The following is a 13,985-nucleotide window of genomic DNA, read 5'->3' as shown; positions in this document are numbered from 1 at the left end:
GTCGGCATCCTTGTCTCATCGCGCACTAGCGATTCCTGTGGCGTGCAGGACGCTTTGCAAGCTGACCAGGTCGCCAGGTGGACGGTGTTTCCTCCGACACGTTGGTGCGGCTGTCTTCCGGGTTGCATGGGCATTGTATTAAGAAGCAGTGCGGCTTGGTTGGGTTGTGTTTTGGAGGACGCATGGCTCTCGACCTTCGCCTCTCCCGAGTCCTTACGGGAGTTGCAGCGTTGAGACAAGACTGTAACTACTACCAATTGGTTACCACGAAATTGGTGAGGTAAAAAGAGAAAAATTACGATTTTATTACTACTTATTTTCGAGCTGTCAAACACTCAATTCCTGACATGGAATATCTGTCTCTAAGATGTCCCTGAGACGTGACGGAGCATTAGTCCCTAAGATGTCCCTGAGACGTGATGGAACATCTGTCCCTAAGATGTCCCTGAGACGTGACGGAACATCTGTCTCTAAGATGTCCCTGAGACGTGACGGAATATCTGTCTCTAAGATGTCCCTGAGACGTGACGGAGCATTAGTCCCTAAGATGTCCCTGAGACGTGATGGAACATCTGTCCCTAAGATGTCCCTGAGACGTGACGGAACATCTGTCTCTAAGATGTCCCTGAGACGTGACGGAATATCTGTCTCTAAGATGTCCCTGAGACGTGACGGAGCATTAGTCCCTAAGATGTCCCTGAGACGTGATGGAACATCTGTCCCTAAGATGTCCCTGAGACGTGATGGAACATCTCTCCCTAAGATGTCCCTGAGACGTGATGGAACATCTGTCCCTAAGATGTCCCTGAGACGTGATGGAACATCAGTCCCTAAGATGTCCCTGAGACGTGATGGAACATCTGTCCCTAAGATGTCCCTGAGACGTGATGGAACATCAGTCCCTAAGATGTCCCTGAGACGTGATGGAACATCTGTCCCTAAGATGTCCCTGAGACGTGATGGAACATCAGTCCCTAAGATGTCCCTGAGACGTGATGGAACATCTGTCCCTAAGATGTCCCTGAGCCGTGGTCTCTTTCGTAGGAATATTACACCAAGAGTTTCAAATGTCTTCATGGGATAGCTAGGTGTTGTTTAAGCTCACTCCTGAACATCGTTGCTTAGAAATGTTATACATGCTCATTACATTGACATTTCAGTCATTTAGCAAATGCTCTTATCCAGAGCGACGTATAACAATGCCAATTCTAACATGCAGTGGTAGCCTACTCAGAGGGAAAATAAATTAAATTATAAATAACTGTTATGACTGTTATAAATGTTATATTGCTGCTCGTACATGTGTCTATGAACAAAGTATGTCTCTTCATCTACAGTATGTCCCACTACATCATATAGATCAATGGGGACAGAAGCAAATGATATGTCATGATGTTTTATTTGGTGGATGAATTTGCTAAGCATCCAGGGAGACAGTAACAAGAGGCTTTCAGATTATTAAAAACATGAGCTGTGTTTTGATTCCTGGTCGTTGCTTCATGTAGGAGTTTGTGGCAATGTTGTCTTTTGACATCTCACACGTGAACATATTTATTTACATGTGAAAAGACAAGATTATAATTTTCTATAAGGGACACACATGTATACACACACGCACACACACGCACACACACAATGACCAGAAAAGCTCAGTCCCTTTGTAACATGGATTTATTAAAGAAATGACGCCTTTCCTTAGAGAAACCATAATATCCTTCCTGTCATTGTGTGACTACGACCCATGTCGAAGCCTTCCATCTCTGAACTATGCAGTAATGCCAGAGGGTCCACACAGTTGTCATTGGTAACATCAAAGCCTACTTATTAAATTATCCAACTGAATATCAACCAGGATTAGTTCCATGTTGAAGTCAGATACTTATTTTTATCAGGTGGCTTGTAAAGTAACCAGGAGTAGAGAGCGTATGACAAATATTCCTCATAATGGTCTGAAAACTAATGAAGCATGAAAAGCCACTGATCTCTGCTGGGGGCCCTGTGGCCATCATCATCCAATTCTCCCTCTTTTTCTCTCTCTTTCTTTCATTCTTCTCATCCTTCTTTCCCTGCTTCTCCAGACTTATTTCCAATCTCCCCCCGCATCTCTCTCTCTTTCTGTGTCTGTCTCTCCATCTCCCAGTCTCTCTCTTTCTGTCGCTCTCTCTTTGTCTCTTTCTGTCGCTCTCTCTTTGTCTCTTTCTGTCGCTCTCTCTTTGTCTCTCTCTCTCAATTCATTTCAATTCAATTGACTTTATTGACATGGCAAGTTATTATTACTTACATTGTCAAAGTATACATATCGAAAAATTTAAATAAAATATATATGTATATATATACACATAATATATATATATTTATATATAAATAAATGGTGGGACTAACAGCAATAATAATAGTAGTAGTGGACATGGGATTACCATTAATAACAGCTACAACAACAATATTAATCAGAACAACAATACATTAAAGCAACAGTAGTAGACCAGTGTCAACATGACTGAGAAGACACATGACCTGGTACGAAAGACAAAACAAAACTAAGTTAAATGGGAAATATTATCAACATTACTTTGCATTTTTCACTGGCTGTCCCTCAGGCTGTGGCAGGAGGACACATATTTGGCTGCCAAAACTGCACATTTTGGCTTTTCACCCAATAAATATTTGAATTTTTCTTCATCTTTTATAGTTTCAAATTCTTTGTATTGAATTATAATTTTGGGAAAGAAATATGCTCTTAGGTCTGAGTATTTGTCACAGTGTAGTAGGAAATGCACTTCTGTCTCTACCTCTCCCCTGGAGCAGAGTGAGCACAGCCTGTCCTCTCTGGGCAGCCAGGTTTGTCTGTGACGACCGGTCTCTATAGCCAGACTGTGCTCACTGAGTCTGTACCTAGTCAATGTTTTCCTCAGTTTTCTATCAGTCACAGTGGTCAGATAGTCTGCCACCATGTACTGTCTGTTTAGAGCCAAATAGCATTGAAGTTTACTTTGATTTTTTGTGGTGTCTTTCCAATAGGTTATATCTTTTTCTTTTTGTTTCGTGATGATTTGGTTGGGCCAGATTTTCGGAGGGCTGTCCCGAGGCTCTATGGGGTTGGTTTGGGTTGGTGAACTGAGCCTCAGAACCAGCTGGCTGAGGGGACTCTTCTCTGGTTTCATCTCTTGACATTGTAGAGCTGTGTGATGGAATGTTTTAGGGTCACTTGTTTTTAGATGGTTGTAAAATTTGATGGCTCTTTTTTCTATTCGAATGAGGAGGGGATATTGGCCCAATTCTGCCCTACATGCGTTATTTGGAGTTTTTCTTTGTACTTGCAATACAGTCTTGCAAAACTCTGCATGCAATACTTCAATTGGATGTTTGTCCCATTTAGTAAATTCATTATTAGAGAGTGGACCCCATACTTCACTGCCATATAGAGCAATTGGTTCTATAACTGATTGAAAAATTTTGAGCCAGATTCTAATTGCAATTTCAATTTTGATGTTCCTTTTAATGGCATAGAATGCTCTTCTTGCTTTGTCTCTCAGCTCATTCACAGCCATGTGAAAGCTACCTGTGTTGCTGATATTTAGTCCTAGATATGTGTAGTTTTTGGTGTGTTCTAATAGAACTGTGTCCAAATAGAATTTATATTTGTCATCCTTATTTCCGGACCTTTTTTGGAATATCATTATATTTGTTTTTTTTTAGGTTAACGGTCAGAGCCCAAGTCTGACAGAACCTGTGAAGATGATCTAGGTGTTGCTGTAACCCCTCTTTAGTGGGAGACAGCAGCACCAGGTCATCTGCGTACAGCAGACACTTGATTTCAGTGTTGTGTAGGGTGATACCAGGTGCTGCCGATTCTTCTAATGTTTTTGCCAATTCATTAATGTAGATGTTAAATAATGTTGGACTTATTGGGCAGCCCTGTTTCACTCCCCGCCCCTGAGAGAAGAAGTCTGTTTGCTTGTTGCCAATTTTAACCGCACATTTGTTTTTAGTGTACATTGATTTAATAAAATCATATGTTTTCCCTCCAATACCACTTTCTATTAGTTTATAAAAAAGACCTTCGTGCCAAATTGAATCAAATGCTTTCTTGAAATCTACAAAACACGAGTAGATTTTGCCTTTGTTTTGGTTAACTTGTTTATCAATTAGAGTGTGGAGGGTGTAAATGTGGTCAGTTGTACGATAATTTTTTAGAAATCCAATCTGGCTTCTGCTCAGGACGTTGTGTTCGTCAAGGAAATGATGTAGTCTGCTATTTATAATACTGCAGAGAATTTTCCCCAAGTTGCTGTTAACGCATATTCCTCTGTAATTATTTGGGTCAAATTTGTCTCCATTTTTATAGATTGGTGTGATCAGTCCCTGGTTCCAAATATCGGGGAAAATACCTGCAGTGAGGATAATGTTGAAGAGTTTGAGTATAGCCAATTTGAATTTGTGGTCTGTATATTTGATCATTTCATTTAAGATCCCATCAGCACCACAGGCCTTTTTGGGTTGGAGATTGCATATTTTTTCCAATAATTCTTCTTCTGTAATTAGGGTATCCACAGGATTCTGATAGTCTTTGACTGCTAATTCAAGGATTTGTAATTTTTCTTGTATATCTTTTTGTTCTGGGCTCTTTGTTATATTGCTGTAGAGGTTTGCAAAGTGATTTCTCCACATATCCCCATTTTGGATAGCCAACTCCTCATGATGAGGTTTGTTTAATTTATTCCAATTCTCCCAGAAGTGGTTTGATTCTATGGATTCCTCAATTCCATCCAGCTGATTTCTAATGTGCTGTTCCTTTTTTGTTCTTAGTATTGCTTCAGTGTTTCCCCATATTGAAGGCGTATATTTTTGTTGTCTGGTTCTCTGTGTTTTTGATTAGATATATTTCTCAATGACTTTCTTAGATTTTTGCAATCATTATCAAACCATTTTTCATTATCTGTTATTTTTGGTTTGCTCTTATGCTTCTTTAGATTAGCCAAGGAGGCTAATTTGTCAAATATAAAGTTTATGTTCCTAACGGCCAAATTTACACCTTCATTGCTGAAGGAGAATGTTAAGGCTAAAAAGTTGTCCAGGAGAGATTGTATTTTTTGGCTACTAATTGCTTTTTGGTAGATGTCTGTACTGTTTGCACTCCATCTATAGGCTTGTTTAGTACCATGTAGTTTATTGGGCCATGATGCTTCATGGTTGGGTTCTGCTCTTCTCAGATACACTGTGATTTTACTGTGGTCTGAGAGAGGTGTTAGTGGGCTGACTGTGAAGGCTCTGAGAGATTCTGGGTTTAGGTCGGTGAGGAAGTAGTCTACAGTGCTGCTGCCAAGGGATGAGCTGTATGTGTACCTACCAAAAGAGTCTCCTCTCAGCCTGCCATTGACTATGTACAGACCCAGTGTTCGACAGAGCCTCAGGAGCTGTAATCCATTTTTGTTTTTCACTTTGTCATAGTTGTTTCTGTGGGGGTATGTGGGGAGGGAAAGGTTATTGCTTCCTGGTAGGTGTTTATCCCCATGACTGTTAATAGTGTCTTGTTCTTCTGCTATTCTAGCATTCAGGTCTCCACAGACCAGTACGTTGCCTTGGGCCTGAAAGTGACTAATATCTCCCTCTAGAATGGAGAAGCTCTCTTCGTTGAACATTTACATTTAAGTCATTTAGCAGACGCTCTTATCCAGAGCGACTTACAAATTGGAAAGTTCATACATATTCATCCTAGTCCCCCCGTGGGGAATGAACCCACAACCCTGGCGTTGCAAGCGCCATGCTCTACCAACTGAGCCACACGGGACCACAAGTAGGGTTGAAGTAGGGTGACTCTGAGGGGGGAATGTATGTGGCACAGAGGAAGACGTTTTTATCTGTCAAGATAGCCTCCTTGTTGATTTTTAACCAGATAAAGAATTCTCCTGTTTTGATCAATTCGATTGAATTAATTAGTTCAGATTTATACCATATTAGCATTCCCCCTGAGTCTCTGCCCTGTTTGATTCCTTTTAATTTAGTGGATGGTATGATTATCTCCCTATAACCTAGTGGACAGCCAGTGGAAACCTCACCTCTGCACCATGTTTCCTGTAGTACTACAATATCAACATCATCAATTTCTTTCAGGAAGTCTGGGTTTCTGCTCTTTAGCCCAAAAGCAGAGGACTTCAAGCCTTGTATATTCCAACATGCAACGTAAAAAGACTTCATAACTTTTTTTTTCTCTTTTCCTTACCTTTCAAAATGAGACAAACACTCACAATCCAAGAAGAACCATTAAAATAGGATTTTTCAATTAAAGTAAACTCTTATTTTGCAAATGTGATTTGTTTATCATTTAAGATAGAATTTGTGTCATGCCACTTGGGTGGATGTAGTGTGAGAATGGTGGAGTTCTTGTGCTCATCTTACCATGACCCTCGGCCCATCACATGTGAGCATAGTAGACTCAGCATTTGTTTAATGTCACTCATTTGGTTGGTGGGGGCTGGGCCAGTTGCTCCTCTCACAGCCTGTGCGTAGCTCTGCCTGCTGGGCTGTGGCTCCTCCAGGTGTGGGTCTGCGGTGGGGAGGAGGGGGGTGGTAGGCCTCATCTGGGTGGCTCTGAAGCTGGGCTGGGGTGGTCTGTGCTGCGCTGGCTGTGGTGGGCATTGAGGTTGGTGGTGCTGTGGTCGTGGCTGGGGGGTCCAGGGTGCTGGTCCGGGATGTTGTCTCGGTGATCTCGGCGGGGTGGAGATTGCTCCGCTGTTCCTGGGTGGAGAGGTCGGGCTGCGGTTTAGAGCGACGTCCTTGAGAGTCTTGGCAAGGATGGGGACTGTCTCCCTGTACAGGTGAACATGGTCATAGAGACAGTCCAGATCGAGGGTGGGATGGTGGGCCAGGTGTACATTGGGTCGCAGGGCACAGTCCCGGGAGAGGCTGGCGTTTATTCTTTGGATTGTGGCAGGGTGGAAGTCCCTCCTCTGTAGAAGGGTTGACACTATGATTCTTGAGTTGGGGAAGATTGCGGAGGCCTTCTCAATCACTCCCCGTAGTGAAGTCGCCACCCTCTCCTGCTGAGCACGCAGGTCGTTGCTTCCGGTATGTATGATTATGTGGCTTGGCGACCCGAGATGGTTCTTATCAAGCAGCTCCATGGCACTTTGCGTTGTTGGGCACCACACCTTTCTCGTTTTTTGTCTAGGGAAAAGTTTCTTCTCCTGAACATACTTCCCATTTGAGTCCATTAACAGGACGATGTCAGCCAGTGTTTCTTCTGGACTGGGGGGGGGCAGAGGGGGGGCTGGTGGGTGTTGGAGCTGGGGTGTGGCTGGTCTGTGTGGGTGCCACTGTCAGTGGGAGGCTGTTCTGTGGGTTGGGGAGGAGGGGTGCAGCAGCCAGGGCTGGGGAAGTCTGGCTGGTTGAGCTGGGCTCCTCTGCTGTGTGAGGGCAGGTCATAGGGTGGTGATCTATCTGCTCCTGCAGCCTGTCCTCTGCTCTCTTTCTCTCCTGCAGCTCCTCTCTTAGTGCGGTCAGCTCCTTATTGCTGCTCTGCCTGTCTTTTTGGAGCTCTCTCACCTCCTTTGTTAGATCAGCCAGCTCTCTCTTGAGTCCGTCTCTCTCTTGCTGAACCTCTTTCAGCTGTGTTGCAAGGCTGCTGTCCTGCTCTGTCCTCACCTTGGTTAGGAGCTCCTCTAAGGTGTGGTTGTCTGGTTGCTGTTTGCTCACGCTCTCCCTGAGCAGGACCACCTCCCCCTCCAGTTTGGTGAACTCATCCCTCATGGCAGCCATGGTGGTGAGGAGGGCCTGAGCCTGCTCTGCACTGAGGGGGTCGCTCTCCTCCTGGGGCGTGTCCTCCACTATGGTGGGAAGAGAGGTGCTGGATGTGCCTTTTTGGGTGGGGAGGGTAGGGGTGAGGGTGGTGCTGGTGGAGTTTGTCTTGTGGGAGGGCATGTCACTGGTGGTGTCCTTCTCTCTCTCCGCTCTCTCCTTAATGGTCTGAAAGTCTGTTTCAAACAGCCTGATGTTACCTTGCACCATGACAGTCCCAGTCTTGTAGAGGTTGATTGTTATCATGGTGCTGTCAGGGTCGTCTGTCTCTTTGATTTTCAGCTTCCACCCATTACAGATTCCCTCTTTCTTTATGCATGGGTAGTGAGAGCAGACTGCTGAGCGCCATGCATTTGGCTGGTCAGTGAGGAAGATGAGATTACTCACGTCACCGTTTTTGTAGAGGTCTGCAAAAAGGGTTTCTGGCCTCTTCTCTAGTAGTTTCTGTTTGAAAGCTTTCCTGATTGTGTCATTTTTTACCTTTTTTGGGTAGAGAATGGATTCTGCGCTGAGGGGGAGTGGGGACATGGTGTCTGTGCGCTCTGCTACTACCGCTACTGCTGCGCTGTTCTGCTGCCCCGTTGCCATGGCAACCGATTTGTTCGTCTGCTGTTCGCGCTACTTTCAAAAAACAGCAAAAATAGTGAAAAATCCTCACACAAAAGACTGAAGATATGTTTACAGTTAGTCCGTGCTCCTTTTTGGTTTACTCACTCAGTTTGGTCGTTTGATGTAGTTGTATTAACTGACCTTGCTAGGTTTGTTCTAGCTCGTTTCTTATGGCTAGCTTGTTAGTCTGCTGGCTGGGTCTTTGTTGTGTAGCTAGCTAGCTAGACTCAAAACTTCTTAACTTGAGGCGCAAAGTTACTTTTTTTTCTATTCTGAATGTATAGAGTTGTTGTTCATCACTTCTTGTCTGGAATTCTTATTCGATTAGAGTGTTTATCTCATTCTAAAAACCAAAAAAATCAAATATATCAGGAGCTCATGTTGAGCATGACTCTCTCTCTCTCTCTCTCTCTCTCTCTCTCTCACACCCTATTTTATTCTCGCCATCCTTCTTTCTTTTTTTTCTTTTTTCCCCTCTTATTTCTATTCTCTCTCTGTCCCTCCCTCTTACATATTTTTCTCTTTCCTGTGTGTCCCTGTGTTTTCTCATACCGCACTCACCTTGTCCCTTGCTCTATATTTCTCTCATCACTGCCTCTTCTTCTCTCGTCCTTCTTTATTTTACTTTCCATCTCTTCCTCTCCTCTCTCTTTCCGTCTCTTCCTCTCCTCTCTCTTTCCATCTCTTCCCCTCCTCTCTCTTTCTAGGGCTTCCCGTTTCATGCATTCTCCTCAGAGAATTATCTTCATCCATTCTCTTCAGATCATATGGTTTATTTGACATCTATGAGCTCAGTCTTTGATTGCCACTGTTAGCCAGAGAGTGGGGAAGCCCTAGAAAGAGAGAGGAGGGGAAGCCCTAGAAAGAGAGAGGAGGGGAAGCCCTAGAAAGAGAGAGGAGGGCAGCCCTAGAAAGAGAGAGGAGGGCAGCCCTAGAAAGAGAGAGGAGGGCAGCCCTAGAAAGAGAGAGGAGGGCAGCCCTAGAAAGAGAGAGGAGGGCAGCCCTAGAAAGAGAGAGGAGGGCAGCTCTAGAAAGAGAGAGGAGGGCAGCCCTAGAAAGAGAGAGGAGGGCAGCCCTAGAAAGAGAGAGGAGGGCAGCTCTAGAAAGAGAGAGGAGGGGAAGAGATGAGTAGCCAGAGAACAACACAGAGATCACGTGGAGACAATGAGTAGACAGACAACCACACAGAGATCACGTGGAGACAATGAATAGACAGACAACCACACAGAGATCACGTGGAGACCATGTGTAGCCAGAGAATGTACAATACATTTCTAAGCAACGAAATGCAGACTTATGTCAAAAAAACTCACTGAATGTGAATTAGCACTACTAACACAGCGTAGTGGTTTTCTGTTTGTTTAAATACGTGGTCTGAATATATGTGGGAATATGTATTAGAAGTTCGCTCCGGTGCATGTCAAGATAGGAGAGACTCTGGGCGTCTGTGAGCTCATAAGTTATTTATACGCCACTTCATATCCCATCTTGCTGGGAGCTCACCTATCACACTGCATTAGTGTGTTTGGATGTCTCTGCCCATCAAATTCCCCCTGGCTTGGGTTCAAATTCAAATGAGCTCCCTTCACCTCGCCGCCTGCATGTGCTGCGGAAAAAAACACAAAACAAGGCAAAATACTTGTAGTACTAGCATAGCTACAACCATGAAGGTTCACACAGAGTGCTGTTGCACTGCATTGACTTGGGGAAGTGATTCTCCGGTCTTATCCGGTGTCCTGTGTGAATTTATGTATGCTCCCTCTAATTCTCCCTCTCTCTCTTTACCTTTCTCTCTCTCGGAGGACCTGAGCCCTAGGGCCTGATGACTCCTTGCTGTCCCCAGTCCACCTGGTCGTGCTGCTGCTCTAGTTCAACTGTTCTGCCTGCGGCTATGGAACCCTGACCTGTTCACCGGACGTGCTACCTTGTCCCGGACCTGCTGTTTTCAACTCTCGCTCTCTACCGCACCTGCTGTCTTTAACTCTCAATGATCGGCTATGAAAAGCCAACTGACATTTACTCCTGAGGTGCTGACCTGTTGCACCCTCTACAACCACTGTGATTATTATCATTTGACCCTGGTGGTCATCTGTGAACGTTTGAACATCTTGGCCATGTACTGTTATAATCTCCACCCGTCACAGCTAGAAGAAGACTCAGAGCCTGGTTCCTCTCTACGTTTCTTCCTAGGTTCCCGACTTTCTATGGAGTTTTTCCTAACCACCGTGCTTCTACATATGCATTGCTTGCTGTTTGGGGTTTTAGGCTGGGTTTCTGTATAGTACTTTGTGACATCGGCTGATGTCAAAAGGGCTTTATAAATACATTTGATTGGTTGTGTAGTGACAGACGTTGGCAGGATAGCAAAGCATCATGAGGTCGGAGAGGAAGAGGAAGAGAGAGGCCCAACTCCATCCAGCAGGTGTTTTTCGCTGTTGTTGTTTCTTCCACCAAGGAAGGAGTTTTTGTACAGAGGTCAATAACTACAGAAAAAATGATTGTTTCATTTGCTACGTGAGGTTTATTTGATTTACAGTTTTTTCCCAACTGCTTACACACAAAGTCTTTTCATGTCACACGATTTTTGAAACCTCTCACTCAAAGTGCAAAACTACACACCAAATATCCAAAACCATAAGCTATTTCTCAGCCTTTGACTCAGTTGTCAACTGCATAAAACACTTTTTTCAAAACACTACACACAATTCTCTACCTAAAACACAAAAATCTAACAGGAAGTGACTTGCTTTCCTTTTCCAAACACAACCAATCAAAATGCTACGCTTATTCACCAGGTCACACACACTCTCCTCACATGTGCAAACACTAATAGCTTAACTGATCACTAACCAATCACTGCTTTACTGTAGTATAGGCCTATACATAGGTCAAAGGTCAGATTACCTGTTTTGAACAATGGATGCCAACAATGGACAGAGAGCAAGAGGAGTAGGAGGGAGAGGAAGAGGAAGAAGAGGACGAGGGCAAAGAAGAGAAGGAAGGAGAGCCATCTCTAATGAGATTAGGGCAACACTTGTTGATCATGTGATCAACCACGGTTTGACCATGAGAGAGGCTGGACTGAGAGTCCAGCCCAACTTGAGTCGACTTGAGTCGATTTACAGTGGCGTCCAAAATTCGAACCTTCAGAAATGAGAACAGGTATGCAACTATCTAATGACTATTTTAGGATTACAGTAATGTACTGTAAAATACGTATGACTGCATAGTATTGCATAAACATTTGTAACTCTAAGCCATCCATTTACCGCACTGCATTGAATGAATGAGGTTGGTTATCATGCTGTACTACATTTTTTTTGTACATTGTTTACAGTTCCTATGCTGAACACATACTGTGTTTGAATTCTGTACAGAGTGGAAAGGCAAAGACATCATGGAGGACGAGGACGCTTGTTTACAGATGTACAAGAGACTGCAATTATAAATATGGTTTTGGCCAACAATGCAATTAGGATTCGAGAGATAGGAGAGCATATCTTGAATAATGACACCATATTTAACAACATCAATGCTATAAGCCTGTCGACCATACAACGCATCCTCCAAGTGACGATGAAACAACTTTACAATGTGCCATTTGAGAGAAACTCTGACCGAGTCAAGAATATGCGACATGACTTTGTAGAGGTATGTATGCAACACTACTTCCAGTACTTCAGACATACCATATTTACTCATCTGTATATCCTTTTGTCTGTTACAGAGAGTATTGGAGCTGGATGCCCATGTAATTCGCCATTAATTTATTTATGTGGATGAGGTTGGCTTCAACCTCACCAAAACCAGGCGCCGCGGAAGAAATGTAATAGGACAGAGGGCAATTACCAATGTCCCTGGACAGCGTGGGGGTAATATAACTATGTGTGCTGCCATGACTCAAAACGGGGTCCTCCATCACAATGCCACACTGGGTCCGTACAACACCGCCCATATGCTCACTTTTCTGGATGCAATTTACACAATGCTTGTCCCTGATCCAGATCAGGAGCCTGCTAGATTTGTGGTTTTATGGGACAATGTTAGTTTTCACCGGGCTGTTCTGGTCCAAAACTGGTTTGCCACCCATCCACAATTTGTAGTTTTGTACCTACCCCCATATTCACCTTTTCTAAATCCCATAGAGGAATTCTTCTCAGCCTGGCGCTGGAAAGTGTATGATCGCCAACCCTATGCCCGCATGCCGCTTCTCCAGGCAATGGAGGACGCATGTGGGGACGTAGAGGTTGCCTCTGTCCAAGGTTGGATATGCCATGCTAGGAGATACTTCCCTCGATGTTTGGCAAGAGAAAACGTATCTTGTGATGTGGACGAAGTATTGTGGCCAGACCCAGGCCGGAGATGAGATGAAGCGTAGCTTAGCACTGGTGACTGCCCCCCCCCCTACCAATTCCTGGACTGCCTCCCCGGGCCCCCCCAAACACAATTGTGTTCTTTACTGTATTCTAAAGAATATACTTTTGGTTTACATATGTTTATGGTTTTGTTGTATGCTACTGTATACAACAGTAATGTTTGGCCTAATAAATATTTTCTGTTTCTACATTGCAATGGTGTTTACAGTGTACTTGTTACCCCTCTCAGCAGATTACTTTCACTGTAGAACATTGTATTGAAATGTAGATACAGTATAAGCCTATGAAAGACCAAAGAGCTTTAGATTTAGAACAACAGTGTTTACATAGTATATCCAAAAATGTACTATTATGAAAGCAGTGTTTGCCATTTGATGCAAATGCTTCATTCTGACATGTGTTTATGGCATTTTGAATGCAGTGTTACATTTTGAAGGAGATGTGAGGCATTTTGCATTTTGTGTGTGCAGTTTTGGGAATTGTGTGTAGAGTTTTGAAAACAGGAGACAGTTTTGAAAACGTGTGTAAGCAGTTGGAAAAAACTGTAATAGAATGCTTAAATTGTTACGAGTGTACTGCTATACTGGCTCCTGAGTGGCGCAGCGGTCTAAGGCACTGCATCTCAGTGGTTCGATTCCGGGCTGTATCACAACCGGCTGTGATTGGGAGTCCCATAGGGTGGTACACAATTGGACCAGCGTCGTCCGGGTTAGGGTTTTGCCTGGGTAGGCCGTCATTGCAAATACAAATTTGTTCTTAACTGACTTGACAAGTTAAATAAAAAAAAATAAGTAGGACATGTGACATCCCGGCAACTTTGAGAAAAAACACTTTATATGGGCGTTGTCTCGAGACGGCTATGCATATTCATGACATGAGGCTAGTAGCATAGCATCTCTCTCCCATTTAATACCGGCGGTTGATGTCAACAACCCTCATTGAATATTTTTTTTATTAAATGATTACAATAATGATCATTTAGTATCCACCAATCCAAAGAAAGGATTAGGGCGTGAGATAGACAACTTCTATTGTTGGGGCGGAGAGACATCTTGTCAGTACATCCGTAATCTTCGATGTAGTGACGTCATCTTTCTGTAGATCTTCAGAGCATTAAGCTATTTTAGCTGTAGCGTCATACTGACACCGATACATCACTATAAACATCGTCCACAAGAACAGGTCATTTAATGGTACTTTTATAGT

This window comes from Salvelinus alpinus, chromosome 30, assembly GCF_045679555.1.
Source record: "Salvelinus alpinus chromosome 30, SLU_Salpinus.1, whole genome shotgun sequence".
Classification (NCBI taxonomy): Eukaryota; Metazoa; Chordata; class Actinopteri; order Salmoniformes; family Salmonidae; genus Salvelinus; species Salvelinus alpinus.
The sequence above is the reverse complement of the archived record's forward strand: the minus strand, read 5'-3'. Positions refer to the sequence as shown.